The following is a 17,627-nucleotide window of genomic DNA, read 5'->3' as shown; positions in this document are numbered from 1 at the left end:
TTTGGGGTTGAGAGCCTTGGAATAGGTTCGTATTGTGATTTATGACTTGTACATAAAGTTTGGCGTCATTCCGGAATGTTTAAGTATAATTCGAACGCGCTCGTTGAAGTTTGAATGTTTGAAAGTTAAAAGGAGGATTTGATCGGTGATTCATGGTTTTGATGTTGTTTGGTGTGATTTGAGGCCTCGAGTAGGTTCGTGTTATATTTTGGGAGTGGTTTGTCTAATTGGACGGGGTCCCGACGGCCACATGTGTATTTCAGATGTGTTTGGGTTATATCGCGCTCTTATTTGATGCTTCAACGTTGTTTCTTTGGACATAAAGGATGTCATATTGAGCAAACGACCTTTTATTTGTGATTGTATTGAACCATCAGATTGTTATCGTAATTACGGAACCATAGAAATAAGAATCGTCGAATTCCGAGGTCGTATATAAGAGTTATATCCATTTTCGTGTCGGAAAAGATTGTTGGTTTCTGGTGGGAGCTTTATTCTTCGCGAACGCAAGGGAGGTCCCGCGAATGCAAAGAAGGAAATTTAGGTTGACCGGCCAATGCGAAAAAATTTCTCTTCACGAACACGAAGGTGTCCCGCGATGGTGAAGAACAAAAATCGCCTGGACAGTATTTTAAATGGGCAAACCGAGTATTTTAGTATTTTGAGCATATCTTGAGTTGTAGAGCTCCGTTTGAGGTGATTTTCGCGGAGTTGTTCTCGTCTCAAATAAGAGGTAAATATATGATCTTTATTTTGATATTTTTCATGATTATTTTTGTTGGTTATCATTTTTATCCGTGTTTGGATTGTAGAAATTGGGGTTTTGAGCCCTTCCTTGATTTGAGGGTCAATTCATGGGCGAAATTGGATGATTTTCGGAATATAAACTATATAAGTTATGGATAATAATTATTTTTGATAATTTTCGAAATTCGGGCACATGGGCCCAAGGGTTGACTTTATTAACTTTTCAAGCGGAGTTGAAAATCATTATAAATTGTTAAATTATAAGCATTGTAGTATATTTTGATTGATTTGCACATTATTTTACTAGTTTCAGAACGTTTGGCTTTGATTTGAGGTGTTAGAGAGGCGTTGGAGACAGTTATGGAACTTTGGAGTGAGGTAAGTCTCTTGTCTAACCTTGTAAGGGGGAAACTAACCCCTAGGTGATGTAATTGTTATGTGCTACTAGTTGCGAGTGCTACGTACGCATGAGGTGAGGAGAGTCCATACGTAGCTAAAGCATGTTTATGTCTGGGTAGACTTAGGACTTTATCATATAATATTTGAATCATTTGAACTCACTCTGCTGGCTTAATTGATTAAATTTATAATTAAAACTAATTTAGAAAATATATATATATATATATATATATATATATATATATATATATATATATATATATATATTAGGCCGAGACTTATCACCTTGCGTTGTTGGCAAGTTATTTGAGAAACACTAAAGGTTATATTCACTTTGTGCTCATGTACTGTATTGTAAGTACGTTTCTCGTAATTCGATGATTTTCTCCCTTTCTTGTGGAGCGGGGCGAACGCCTCGGCAGTATAATATATGCATTTATAGTTCGTGTCATTCGACCCTCGGCAGTGTACACATTATTCTGTATCGGATCGTACGACCTCAGCATAATCGTGCGTTATATCGCTAGCTGTCCGAATATTCACGAGATGTTTCTCCTACTGATGCCCGGCATTTATTATAGTGTTCCTTATCCATTGGTTTCTGGCACTTAATATATCTGAGGTGTTGAGATAGAACACGAGACTGAGAAATTTATATCTTTAAAAGAAATTTTTGGAAGATTATGTAACTTACAATTTTATCCCATTATTGCTGTTGTGCTTCATATCTGCTTATGATTTATCATATTGCTTTATTGGACCTCTAGTAAGTGTTAATGTCGACCCTTCTTCACTACTTCTCTGGGGTTAGGCTAGGTACTTACTGGGTACGCGTTGATTTACGTACTCATGCTACACTTCTGCACTAAATGTGCAAGATCTGACAAGTTCAATTGGTGGTCATCTTGGCGCGTAGGCGTAGCTGCTGAGAAAACTTTATGGCGAGCTGCATTTCAGGCTACGTATCACAGCCCACAGAGTCTCCCATACTATTTACTTTATCCTGTCTTATTCACATTCCGAACAGATGTTGTATTATTATTGTACTCCTTAGTAAATGCTCATGCACTTATGACACCGGGTTTTGGGGCGTTTTAGAATTTGTTTATGATTTTGCTTACCATTGAGACACTTCTACTTTATTGTCACGACCCAAAATCCGCCTAGTCGTAATGGCACCTAACCCAACCCGTCAGGTAAGCCAATTAACAACTATCCAATTCCAATGAAATTTAATAAGACAATAAAGTGAAAGAAAATATCTAAATCTTATACATTCCCCAAGGACTGGTAGTACAAATCATGAGATTCTATGATAGAATTTATGAAGCTGGTATGAAAGTAGTGACGAGCTGGGTCAAGGGTTAGAATACAACTCCAATAACTAGCAACAGTTCATAACAATATAGTAAAGATGGTGCATGAAATAACTCAATAAATAAATGCTCAACTCGTATGAAATTTCGGAAAATAAATGCTTCTTTTCAAGTATACAGTAAAACTCAAATCCTTTGTAGAAATCACCAAAATATGAGTAGGTTTGTAAAACTATAATGTTCCCCAAAACTTTTCAACAATACTTAAGATGTTTCATTTTTCAGATAGCATGAGGAAAGTACATCTCTATGCCTACATGTCATTATGCAGGTGAAATGATGAATGACACAATGTCGTACAACATGAGGAAAATATATCTATATGCCTCTATGTCAAGTGTACATGTCAAATGCAATGTATCTCAGAGATAAACTCATGTACTCATACTCTCAAAGTACTCAATCAGACTGTCTCACACTTTCCACTCATCATGCTCAATCACTCAGTACTGTATATGGCCAATTCAGCCCGTGGGGAAGATCCATCCCCAGGTATAAAAGATTCGGACAAGATCCAAGTCTAGGGAAAATTCATCCCTCAATATAAATCAAATGCGCTCACTAGGGGTGTGTGCAGACTCCAGAGGGGCTCCTTCAGCTCAAGCGCTATAAATCGCACGGACAACTCACGTGCTGCATGGACAACTCACGTGCTATAATATCAATATCTGGATCTCACGTATTGCACGGATAACTCACGTGCCATAGTACCAATAACCTCACAATCAGGCCCTCGGCCTCACTCAGTCATCAATCTCTCCAGTTTCTCGTGCCCATAATACCAATAAACTAGCCCAAAAATGATGAGATGATGTGTCAATATATAGAAAAAGAGACTGAGATATGATATGGAATAAATGAACTTGACTGAGTATGAAATTGCAATGTAAGCAAATAACTCAACAGCAGTAATGACCTCAGTGGGTCCCAATAGAATAAGCATGTAGCCTAGACATGGCTTCTAACATGGATCACAGCTTAATAGCTCTAGTACGTAGAGATTTCATGGTTACAGATAAGCTCAGATAACTACACAGTACCACAGAAATAACAGAGTTACAATTCACATGGTGCACGCCCACACGCCGTCACCTAGCATGTGCGTCACCTCAACAACAAACACATAACATGAAATTTGGGGTTTCATACCCTCAGCACCAAGTTTAGAAGTGTTACTTACATGGAAAAAGCCAAATCCAATACCAAGCAAGACAAACGATGCTCTGCAATGCCATCATGTGCGTACCGACCTGTTAACGGCTAGAAACTAGCCAAAAGCAACTCAGATACATCAAATAAAGCCCAAGGAAACAATTCCAAATGATAAAGGTCGAATCCTAATTAAAAAAACCCAAAATCGACCCAAAAGCCCAACCCGGGACCGCATCTCGGAATCTGATAAAACTCATAAAATCTGATAACCCATTCAATTACGAGTTCAACTATACTAGTTTCACTTAAATCCGACTCTGATTCGACGTTCAAAACTCAAAAATTCGCTTTATGAAGTTTTAGACAAACACCCCCAATTTTCTTTTAAAACTTATAATCCAATTACCAAAAATGGAGATAAAATCTCGAAATATAATCAAAACCGAGTTTAGAACACTTACCCCAATCCTTGTGATGAAATTTGCCTCCAAAATCGCCTTAATCCGAGTCCCGCATCTAAAAATATGAACAAAATGACCAAACCCTTTATTTAAAGCTTCTGCCCAGTCATTTCTGCTTTTGCGATCACACAAGCCGCTTCTGCGGCGTCACTTCTGCGACACATGCTCCGCTTATGCGGACTCCACTAGCCAATTGACCCCTCGCATCTGCCGATTTCTATCCTCTTCTGCACAACTGCAGGTGCGAAGCCAAACATGCTTCTACGCTCAATCTCGCTTTTGCGCCCAAGACCATCGCTTCTGCGGGGCCGCAGATGCGCCTCAAGGTCCGCTTCTGCGATCTTGTCCAGCCAAGCCTGCATGGGCTTATGCGACCAACTGTCCGCATCTCCGAATCGCATTTGTACCCATTCCTACGCAGATGCGGAAGCACCAGAGCCAACATACCTACAGCAATGCAACATGAAACGAAAAATGATCTGAACCTCGTCCAAAACTCACCCGGGCCACTCAGGACCCCGTTTGAATATACCAACAAGTTTCATAACTTAACACGGACCTATTCGAGGCCTCAAATCACACATAACAACATCTAAACGATAAATCGCACCTCAAATTGAACTTAAATGAACTTGAACTTTCAACTTCCAAAATTCGCGCCGAAACATATCAAATCAACTTAAAATAAACTCAAATTTTGCACACAAGTCCCAAATGACATAAAGAAGCTATTATAATTCCCGGAACCACAATCCGAATCCGATATCCACAAAGTAAACTTCCGGTCAAAATTATGAACTTTCCAAGCCTTCAAATTTCCAATTTCATCAATTAGCACCAAATCCTTCTACGGACATCCAAATGTAAATCTGGGCATATGCTCGAGCTCAGAATCACTATCCAGACCTAACGGAACCATCAAAACTCTATTCCGGGGTCAAATTCACAAAAGTCAAACTTGGTCAACTCTTCCAAATCAATTCTGAATAACCTGAAAATCAAACCGATGATTCACATAAGTCATAATACATCATACGGAGCTACTCATGCATGTAAACTACCGAGCAAAGAGCAATTTCTCAAAACGACCGATCGGGTAATTACATCCTCCCCTACTTAAACATACGTTCATCCTCGAATGTGCCCCGAGTTGTTCTTAAGCCGACAGATCACCGTGTAACCTTACAATGCACATACCTGGGGGTAATCCCATGTCACCCTATTCCATATAGGCCCGACAACACAACAAACTAAAGATCATTAATTCAACCTTAGCTCGTAAATCACAAAATCTGATTCCCAACATTCGGAATTTCTTATAAGAACCGAATCTCACATCTATGCACTGTATAAGTCTGAACATGCTGTATCAAGACATAACCATAACCCAAGATGTAATCACATGATATGCCACATAACTCAAATACTCATGTTAATAATTCCGACCACAATAGCTGCTCGAAGCAAACCCGGTACCAGTAATAAACCTCGTATCAAATAAAACCTCATTCAAAACCTTAGTACACTACCGATGATGAAAGAAACACACAGAAATGCATAACCACTTATCAGACCAAGAACCCATGGAACCCTCCTTCATTCGACAAGAACTATAGCCAATTTCTAAGCCGACTTCAGATATTATCCTTCCTACATGCTGCAATCAAATCCAACCCATCCTAGATCTGATGACCTCATATTGACAAATACCAGTTACCCACGGACATGGCACACCAATACTACCCAGAGCCACAAACCGTGAAATTCGTGCACCAATACACAACCATTCAAATTTACTCAGTCATGAAAAATGACTCAAACAATAGAACCATCCCGCAAGTTCAACAAGTACCACTACAGCTGAAATACTATGAACCCATCATACCTAGTAGAACCAAGACACACGAATCTAACACAAAGGATCATATCTAAACATAACCCCGCTGCAATGCATGACCCCATCCAAACACTGGTCCATATGAAATACCTCAGCCACCATGTTCAAAATCAATAACCACGCGTAATTCGACATCAAGCACCCAAGGTGCATGACCATAATCACGGAGAGACAAACAACACAATACCACAATACAGAAAGAACATAACCAATGCGCAATCAATCATTCAACACCCTAATACCCATCTCGCTCAGACTCCGCCATAAGGTCCAAATAGAACTTCACTATGTGTGCATATAACTAACGAATCACAACCTCTCGTAGCATAGAGGAGTAGCACATAGATCATATCAGAACACGAATAAGCTCAACTCCATCTAATGACACATCCTTCAATAATAGCAGTACAAAGTCAACCAATCCGACGTGGTGTAGAATACACATCCTTATTGGGTCTACTAATTGGGCCCCAAATCAACTCTAGTCATCCACAAATAGATAAATAACCCTCCGAAGGTCCACAATGACCTAACCATGATACATACCATCATCTGGCTAGATTTAGCCACATCTTCTCAGCCCATAACCACGAAACAATTTGCTTCTGAGAATTCCCGGTCTCCAAATACATAGAACACACGAACCACCATATCTGATCCTGTAACAACTCGGCCGGTCGTTTCGAGAGTTATAGCCTCATTTTCCCTATTTCTATTTCTTTTTGTGCTTTTCAACTATATTATGATATATCAAGTTAGTTAGTTTGGGTCCGGAGTTGTTTCAGAATGAATTGAGACACTTAGTCTCTTATTTAGAACATTAAGTTGGAAAAGTCAACATGTTGACTTATGTGTAAACGGTCTCGGGTTTGAATTATCATGGTTCCATTAGCTTCGTTAGGTAATTTTGGACTTAAGAGAGCATCCGGAATGTGCTTTGGAGGTTCGTAGTGGAATTAGTCTTGAATTGGCGAAAGTTGGAAATTTGGCGATTTCGGTCGGCAGTGGAAAATTTGATATCGGGGTTGGAATGGATTTATGGAAGTTGTAGTAGGTTTGTGGTGTCATTTTTGACGTGTGTGTATAATTTGAGGTCATTCGGACATGGTTTGGTTGGTTTCGATACCGGTTGTCGAATTTGGAAGTTTAGAAGTTCATAGGCTTGAATCCGAGGGTAATTTGGTGTTTTGATATTGTTTTGAGTGATTCGAAGGCTTGACTAAGTTCATATGTTGATAAAGACTTATTGGTATATTTGGTTGAGTTCCCGAGGGGCTCGGGGTGATTTCGGATGGCTAGTGGGAGGTTTGGAATTTGGAAATGCAGCTGAAATGCTGTTGCTGGTGTTTTTCCGCACCTGCGAAGGTGGAGCCACAGGTGCGAGGTCGCAGATGCGGTTGGGTAGCCACAGATGTAGACATAGAGGACCTGGGCAGGAACCTCAGGTGCATAAGAGTGGTCGCATCTGCGAGCCCGTAGATGCGAGGCTGAGTCGCAGATGCGAAAGTGAGGAGTTGGTCGATTTCCGCAGAAACGGAGAGGGATGCGCAAGTGCGCAATCGCAAGTGCGAGATTCGGCCGCAGATGCGGAACCTGGGATTTTAAGTGAGTTCCACACCTGCGATGGAAATTCCGCAGGTGCGGTATCACAGAAGCGTAAAAGGGACCACAAGTGCGGTTTCGCTGGGCAGAAGGTATAAAAAGGGGACTTCGTGATTTTTGCTCATTTTCACCATTTTCAATTCGGACCTTGGAGCTTTTGGAGTGAATTGTTGAAGGGGATTCAAGGATTTTAACAGAGGTAAGTTGCTTGAGCTCTAATACTCCTAGCTATGGTGTTTTCCTGTTATTTTCCTACCTAATTAGTAGGATTTTTGAAGTAAAATTAGGGGTTAGGGCTTGGGATTTTGGAGAGTGTAATTTAAGAATTTGAGGGACCAAATGATGTGGGATTCTAATAAATTTAGTATGGGTAGATGCGTGAGTGAATGGGCTTTCGGATTTTGTGACTTTTGTCGGATTTTGAGACGTGGGCCCGGGGGCCAGGTTTGAGTGAATTTCGGGATTTGGCCTATAATTTGGTATTTTCCTTGTGGGATTCATTCCTTTATCTCATATTGATTGTATTTATTGCTTTTGGCTAGATTCGCGTCATTTGGAGGCCGGTTTGAGAGGAAAGAGCATTCTAGAGTAGGAGTTCTATGCTGTTGAGGTAAGTAACAATTTTAAATCTGGTCTTGAGGGTATGAAACCCGAAGTTCAGTATAATGTGACTGTTTGGAGGTGGAACCCATGCTAGGTGACATGCGTGTGGGTGTACGCCATGAGGGATTGAGACTTGGTCTGTCCTAGGAGACTGTGAAGTCTAATATCCTTTATTTGTGTTTATATGTATTCCTGTCTACTAAAACTCGACTGTCTTTCATGTTAGAAATCATGCTTATGCTATATTCCTGCTCATGGTAGTTATATTCAGTCATAGTGATTCTTGTACATGTTTACCTCAGTCTCTGCTTTTTTCCCTAATAATATACTGTAACACTTTGATTTGGGTTGTTTTCCCTTTCTTTATTGAGACCTATGAGACTAGAGAGGTTCATGACTGAGTGAGGCCGGGGGCCTGTTTGTGAGGTATTGTACCTTAGCACGTGAGTTGTCCGTGCGGATTCTGATGTGATATGGTGGCACGTGAGTTGTCTGTGCGGGCCTTGATATGATATTATAGCACGTGAGTTGTCCGTGCGGATTATAGCGTTTGGGCTGTAGAAGCCCCTCATGAGTCTGAACACCCCCAGTGAGCGCAGGTACCTATTGAGCGTGTGCATTGAGGGTTGAGAGTTGAGTGTCGAGTTATTGAGGGTTCGAGTAACAGTGTCTGAGAGGTTTCATCTATTTCACTTTGTTGCTGTATTTAGCTGATAATTGTCTGGCAGGAATTGGTAATTATGCAACTGATCTTATACTCATGTTTACTCTTAAGTGTGAAAATTAACAACTGAATTGTTCTGTATAGCTCGTCACTACTTCTCAATTCCTTATTTATTTTTGTTACTTACTTAGTTGGTTGTACTCATACTACACCCTGCACTACATGTGCAGATCCAGGTGTGTCTACGCACGGAGACTGTTGAGTCCAGGCCTGTTTGAGTTTCGGAGATTGCAAGGTAGCTGCCAGCGTCCGCAGGACCTTGTTACTCTTTCCACATTTCTTTCCATTTGTACTAATATTTAGACATTGGCTGTAATAGTTTTATATACTTAGATGCTCATGATTTGGTGATACCCCGATGTTTGGGGCTCGTTTTCCGCACTTTGTTTCCAATTTGAGTTTAACTTTGATTTTATGAAACAATTCCTGATATGGAATGCTTTACTTTACTTTTATATTTAGTTTGGAAGTATTTTTGGGAAGGTCGGCTTGCCTAGTACCACCGATAGGCGCCATCATGACACGTTAGGTTTTGGGTCGTGACAGATCCCAACTCCACCGCCCAAATGTCTAACACGTCTCTCATACACGATCATCCCACGAGGAATACTTTTAAATTCTTCTGTTCCACATAACAAAATCTAAATATCAGCAATCGATCAACCAGGTGAGTACCGCAATACCAATGAAGCATACGTACGTCAACACTCAGTGCACCTTCTGAAATGTACGCTCTCCTCAGGCAATACCAAGTGGTAATATTATTCATCTAGTCATCTGAAACCGCCTATGTTGTCTACGAATTCATGCCCTTCCTTTCAAACTAAACTGTGACCTTGCACATGCAAATCTTATTTCCACACAACATACCGCATCTATCATGAATATGAAAAGTACGAGAATCTCAAAATCAACTCTGAGTCACAAGCAAACTACATACTCAATTAGCCAGGACCCTTCTATTTGACCTCATCCAGGAGAAAATCACAACACGCAACATGCTCCTCATGCCGGTAGGAAATATCCCTCTCAACTCGTGGTAGAAACCATCGAAACTCTTTGAAACCCATTAACACGCAACCAAGCCATCAGAACCGAATCCCTCTAACTCAACCAAGCCACGCATGTCGCCAAAATATCCAAGAGCATTGTTACGAAATACCTGTAAAGGCTCACCACATCATAAGTACCCAAAGAACCGATCATATCTACTACCTTGCTGATCCAACCTACTACCAAGCTATACTATTTCTCTGAATTCCTTCTGAATTACCCTCAAGGTGACACTTCTTATTGCTAGAACACCATGATCCTTAACTAAAACTCACCCCACAAGATCCTAGAATAAAACTACATCGCCCCAAGGCCCATAAGCCATTGTATTCCCTCTCCAGCACTCCAAAAGTACCACAATCGAGACACCCACTCCGAAGAGTCATGTGAACCCTTGAAACTATTTGCTTTACCTTCCTGATACTGAAATGTAGAATTCATAGAGATATAGAAATACCGTGAGTCTCGACACCATCCAATGTAACTCTCATATCCTAGCCATATACAAATCCGAAAAAATTCACAATTGCTACATACAAATCTTGAATCCATTAGAACTTTCTCGAGAGTCATCCCCTCTGCTCAAATCTCAATTGCACTACCCCAAACAGGCTGAACGACTTGTGCCCCAATAGCACGACAACACCCACAGAAGTAACCCCGCCTTAACGCAACCGAGCAAATTCCTACTCCATGCGCACTACATCCTTCACGAAAACACCTCAATCATTCCTTGATTTCCATATACCCATAAAGTGTAACACAACCCATATCCAGAAGTACCCTTACTCGAGTCATCCTCGATCTCAACCTCTATAAGTCATCACCGATTCATAAGTATGCCTCAAACCGAAACCAGTACAACACACAACCACACAATCAAATTGCCAATAGCCGACCCCCCCACTTGGCTCAAAGACATAGGACAAAACACTCGATAACTTATAATATACATGCTCTATTACTCCCATAATCCCGCACTGAAATTCAACTCATTCCCTTATAAGCTCATGTAACACAAACCCTCTAATACCTCAAATCGTCTACAACCCTCACATTCATTCTCGTGACGGTCATGTCAGCTATTACCACCGATCCAAACTCAAATCTCATAAGTATAACCCACTTGGTAGAAAAGAAAGCCTCCACACAACATCATAAAAATCACACATTCGTAGATTACCTCGCAGATCATAACCCAAATGCTTAGCCCAAAACTGACATCTCTTTATAACCTTTCACAGCCACGACTACTATGCTATTACTTAATCTTCCTGAGTCTAAACTCATCAACAAGGCATAAGAATCTAGTTCGTTTCATAATTAAACAACATGAAACTCTTTCAACACACTCATAACTCGAGAGTATACGTTGCATCAAGACAGAAATCAGGCACCCAATAGTCCTTTATCACATTCAACCCATCTGAACACATCTCGCAGTCCCATCATACTCATCATAGAGCCATCCAGCCACTCATCGAGCCATAAATTCCACTCATAGGGACACTACCGGACATATAAGTCCAAAAGCACATGCCCACGCAACTGAAATCACCGTGGTCAAGCTAGAGTCAAAACCCGGCCTCAGGTCCTCCAAGCTGGCCTATCATCAGCACACCAAAATCACATCTTGCACATCATCCATGGAATCATAAGCCGCCGATACACAACTGATATTGAGCGCTCACATGCGCATACGAATGCGTGGAACGAATTCAAAGAGTTACGCTTCAAGCTGAATTAATGTCGCACGATAAGGAAAGAAAGATGGGAAGTATGCCCTAAATGCCATGTAGCCTCTCGAAGATAGGTATGGACATCATACAAAGCTGGTATGAAATAAATACATCATCTGTTCAAAATGTACATAAACAGAGTTTTAAAAATCTAAGGCTACCATGAACAAGAGGCAGTTACAACCGAAACTCAGTTACATCTTCAAATCTAGCTCCCCTCGATCACAGCAACATCAGCATCCAACATCTACACGCAAGGTGCAGAAGTGTAGTATGAGTACAACCAATCCCGTGTACTCAATAAGTAACAAACCTAACCTTAGATTGAAAGTAGTGAAGAGCTGGGACAAGGGTCAGAGTCCAGCTTCAATAACCAGCAACAATTCATAACAATATAGTAAAGATGGTGCAAGAAATAACTCAATAAATAAATGCTCAGCTCGTATAAAATTTCGAAAAACAAATGCTTCTTTTCAAGTATACAGTAAAACTCAAATCCTTTGCCGAAATCAACAAAATATGAGTAGGTTTGTAAAACTGTGATTTTTCCTAAAACTTTTCAACAATACTTAAGATGTTTCATTTTTCAGATAGCATGAGTAAAGTACATCTCTATGCCTACATGTCACTATGCGGGTGAAATCATGAATGATGCAATGTCGTACAGTAAAACTTAATTTACAATGCTTAAAAATCGGGAGTTAGCCATTTTTACTTATTTTTGAGTTTTGAGTCTCGGATTTTGGCGATTCCAAAGCGATTTTTCACGATTTTCAATTGGGTAAGTGTTCTATAACCAAAAGTGATTATATTTCATGAATCCATATCTATATTCATCCTTTAGTTCGGATTTAGATGGAAAAATTGATTTTTTTGTAAAACTTTCCAAAAATAAAAAATTTAGATTTGAAGATCCATTTGACATCAGAATTGGATAATTTTTGTATGGTTGGACTCAACTCGGAATGGGTGTTCGGATTTCGTAAGTTTTTCTGAGATTTGAGATGTGGGCCCCACTGTCGATTTTAAAAATAAATTTCAGATTTTAATCCGAAAAATTAGTAAATTCATATGGAATTAATTCCTACAATTTGTATTGAATATATTGAATTGTTTATGACTAGATTTGAGGATTTCGGACACTAATTCGCGAGGCAAGGGTATATTGAAAACTTGAAATTTGATTTCGAAGCGAGGTAAGTGTCGTGGTTAACCTTGACTTGAGGTAATAGAACCCTTAAATTATTTGTTATGTGAATTGCATGTGAACGACGTATAGGCGATGTGACGAGTGTCTATACATCGTCGAATTAATTATTTGCATAATTATTTAAAAATCATAAATTATTTTAAATCATGAATGAATTATTATATTAATTGTTTCACTCATAATTCTTTGTCAAAATATTAATTCTTGAATTTCTGTAATAATTGCTACATGCTTATTTGAATTATGTGCATTAATTGCTACTTGACATTTAGCATATTAAACATTAAACTGCGTATTTTCTCCCTAATTTCCATAATAAATTATTATTTGTCATTGTTTGTTTCATAATTAAATCATAATTATTGTGTGCTTGTTGTCTTATAATTTTATATTAATTGTTGCATTTATTGGGATAATTTCTTCTATGAGAATTGGTAAATAAATATATTGGAGGATCGGGTTGCACGCCACAACAAAATTGATTAAAATGAATATATTGGAGGATCGGGTTGCACGCCGCAACAGAATTAATTAAAATGAATATATTGGAGGATCGGATTGCACGCCGTAACAGAATTGATTGAAATGAATATATTGGAGGAACGGGTTGCACGCCGCAACAGAATTGATTGAAATGAATATATTGGAGGATCGGATTGCATGCCGCAACAGACTTATTAAAAAGTCTATATATATACTTGATTAAATAAATATATCGTAGAGTTGAAAATGAATATATTGTAAAAATGGGTTGCACGCTGCAACGGAAATTGATTGAAATAATAATTGATTATGACTGCTGAGTTGGCTTCAACTATTAAAAAATGAGTTACCGATTTATTTCTATTACTGTTGTTTTACTAATATTGCGTACAGGTTAATGTAAGTGACCCGCCTTAGTCTCATCACTACTTCGTCGAGGTTAGGCTCAGCACTTACCAGTACATGGGGTCGGTTGTACTGATACTACACTCTGCACTTCTTGTGCAGATTTCAGAGTTGGTCCCAGCGGAGTACCATAGACTTGCTCGGATTTCAGCTACTCAGAGGAGACTTGAGGTATAACTGCACAGCGTCCGCAGTTCTGAAGTCCCCGTCTATCTTAATTTAGCTGTGTAATTTCTTTCAGACAATTTTACTTTATTCAAACCTTTATTTGTATTTTTCTAGAAGCTCGTTCACTTGTGACACCAAATTCTGGGATGGTATTTAGACACCGTTATTTTTATGAACTATTTACTACATTTCAGACCTTACTTCCGTAATTGTTCTTTGTTATTAATAAATTTAAAAATTGTTTAAAATGGCTAAAATTATTCTAATGTTAGCTTGCCTAACAAGTGAAATGTTAGGCGCCATCACGGTCCGAAGGTGGGAATTTCGGGTCGTGATAATCTCACTATCTCACACTTTCCATTCATCATGCTCAATGATTCAGTACTGTAAAAGGCCAATTCAGCCCAGGGTAGATCAATCCCGGAATATATACATCAACTGACCATCAGTAACTCAATACTAGGTAGGGCCAATCCAGCCCGTGGGGAAGATCTATCCCCAGGTATAAAAGATTCTGACAAGATCCAAGTCCAGGGAAGATCCATCCCTCAATATAAATCAACTGCGCTCATTGGGGGTGTGTGCAGACTCCGGAGGGGCTCCTCAGCCCAAGCGCTATAAATCACACGGACAACTCACGTGCTACACGGACAGCTCACGTGCTATAATATCAATATCTGGATCCGCACGGACAACTCACGTGCCATAGTATCAATAACCTCATAATCAGGCCCTCGACCTCACTCAATCAACAATCTCTCCAGTCTCTCCGGCCCACAATGCCATGAAACTAACCCAAAAATGATGATATGATGTGTCAATATACAGCAACAGAGACTGAGATATGATATGAAATGAATGAACATGACTGAGTATAAAATTATAATGTAAGCAAATAATTCAACATCAGTAATGACCTAAGTGGGTCCCAACAGAATAAGCATATAGCCTAGACATGGTTTCTAACATGGATCACAACTCAATAGCTCTAGTACGTAGAGATTTCATGCTTACAGATAAGCTCAGGTAACTACACAGTACCACAGAAATAACGAAATTATGATTCATAGGGTGCACGCCCACACGCCCGTCACCTAGCATGTGCGTCACCTCAACAGCAAACACATAACATGAAGTTCGGGGTTTCATACCCTAAGCACCTCAACAGCAAACACATAACAGTCATTTCCGCTTTTGCGGACACACGAGCCGCTTCTGCAGCGTCGCTTCTACGACACAAGTTCCGCTTCTGCAGACTCCACTAGCCAGCTGACCCCTCGCACCTGCGGATCTCCATCCGCTTCTGCGCAACTGCAGGTGCGAAGCCAAACACGCTTATTCACTCAATCTCGCTTCTGCACCAAAGACCATCGCCTCCGCGGGGCCGCAGATGCGCCCCAAGTTCAGCTTCTGCGATCTTCCCCAGCCAAGCCTGTTCGCTCTTCTGTGAACAAATGTCCGCATCTGCGGACTCGCATCTGCGCCCATTCTTCCGCAAATGCGGAAGCACCAGAACCAGCATACCTACAGCAATGCAACCTCAAACGAAAATGATCTGAACCTCGTCCGAAACACACCCGGGCCACCTGTGATCCCATCCGAATATACCAACAAGTTCCATAACATAACACGGACCTACTCGAGACCTCAAATCACACATAACAGCATCGAAAGGATGAATCGCGCCTCAAATCGAACTTAAATGAACTTGAACTTTCAACTTCCAAAACTCGCGCCGAAACATATCAAATCAACTCGGAAAAAATTCAAATTTTGCACACAATTCCCAAATTACATAACGAAGCTATTCTAATTCCCGAAACCACAATCCGAATCTGATATCCACAAAGTCAAGTTCCGGTCAAACGTATGAACTTTTAAAGCCTTCAAATTTTCAAATTTTCAACTGTCGCCAATTAGTGCCAAATTCTTCTACGAACATCCAAATGTAAATTCGGGCATACGCCCAAATCTAAAATCACCATCCGGACCTAACGGAACTATCAAAACTCCGTTCCGAGATCAAATTCACAAAAGTCAAACTTGGTCAACTCTTCCCAATCGATTCCGAATAACCTGAAAACGAAACCGACGATTCACATAAGTCATAATACTTCATACAAAGTTACTCATGTCAGTAAACTATCGAGCGAAGTGCAATTTCTCAAAATAACCGGTTGGGTCATTACATTTATATTTTCCTTAAATCATGTATATGTACGATTTTTGATGCATCGATCTCTCTATCTAATAAGATTCATGATTTCAAAAATAATAAAATGAAGCATTAAGTTGGTAGTTCACCATTGACTTGCCTAACGGCGACGTTGGACGCCATCACGACCTATAGAGGGTTTTGAGTCGTGGTAAGAATATCTTCTTATTCAAAGGATATAACTATCATATCACTTTTATTCTTAATAATTCTTGACGATTGTCTTCTTGACAATACTCTTTTTACTTAACTAGACTTGATACGCGTGTTGCGTGTGTATTCCATCTCAATAAATACATATTTTAAAAATTACATAAATATTATATTAACTAATTACACTTGAGTTATAAAATAAGTTTAAGAAAAAATGTGAGTTCCAAAAATGATGATAGTTAATTTTATTTAGTAACTCAATAAATGAATAAATGAGGACAATATAGAAGTCATCAATCATCTTAGTCAATACTTCAATTTATGATTTATTTGCTAAAATTTCACAAGTTTTCATGCTTATCTTTTACTTAGATTATAAAATAAAAATTAAAAAAATTATATAATGATGAACATTGATCCCATTTAGCTAGCTCATTATGAAAAAATCATGCTCATAGAAGTCCTCATATGCCTTATTGTGATTTCTGAGGATTTATTTTGGAATATCTTACAAAATTTATTACTGTTGTGTAACTTAATACTCGAAACAAACAAGTGACACAAAAATAGTTCATTGCAATTCTCCAAAAATTTGTCAAATAAAGCAAATTAAAATATTAAATCTTTTGATCTTTTAGATATTTGAGAATGTAGATGTTGGCTCTATAGCCCCGAGGAAAGAAAAAAATAAGTGACAATGTAAAGCCTAAAAATGACCAATATTGAGTTAATATTTTATAATACATAACTTAGTAAATAATAAAAATATAGGAACTTATCATTTGTTGGACAACTGCAAAGGAAAAACAAATTAATGATAATTTCTTTATGTTTGTAGTATTATCAATTTGACTCTCAATAATATATTGTAACTAATTTTATTTTATTTTTTATTTCTTTTATCATCAATATTATTATGTACACTACAAGTTTTGGAATTACTTATATGATGAATTTGTGATATAGTTGAATTGAATTTTCTATCTAATTAGTTGATTCAAAAACTTATTTTGTTACATTAGTTCAAATTTTTAATTATTCATTCTCAACATTAGAGGAAATAGTTTTTCTTTATTCAAATTCTTAATATTAATAATATCATCCTAAGTTTAATAATTAACTATAACTATATTTTTATCCAATAAGAATTCTATGTTCAAAGGATAAAAATATCGATCTGACATTTCACATAGAGAATTTTAGTTATTTTTAAAACTTTAAATATTAGAAAGATAATTAA

Source organism: Nicotiana tomentosiformis, chromosome 12 (assembly GCF_000390325.3).
Source record: "Nicotiana tomentosiformis chromosome 12, ASM39032v3, whole genome shotgun sequence".
NCBI classification, from domain to species: domain Eukaryota; kingdom Viridiplantae; phylum Streptophyta; class Magnoliopsida; order Solanales; family Solanaceae; genus Nicotiana; species Nicotiana tomentosiformis.
The sequence above is the reverse complement of the archived record's forward strand: the minus strand, read 5'-3'. Positions refer to the sequence as shown.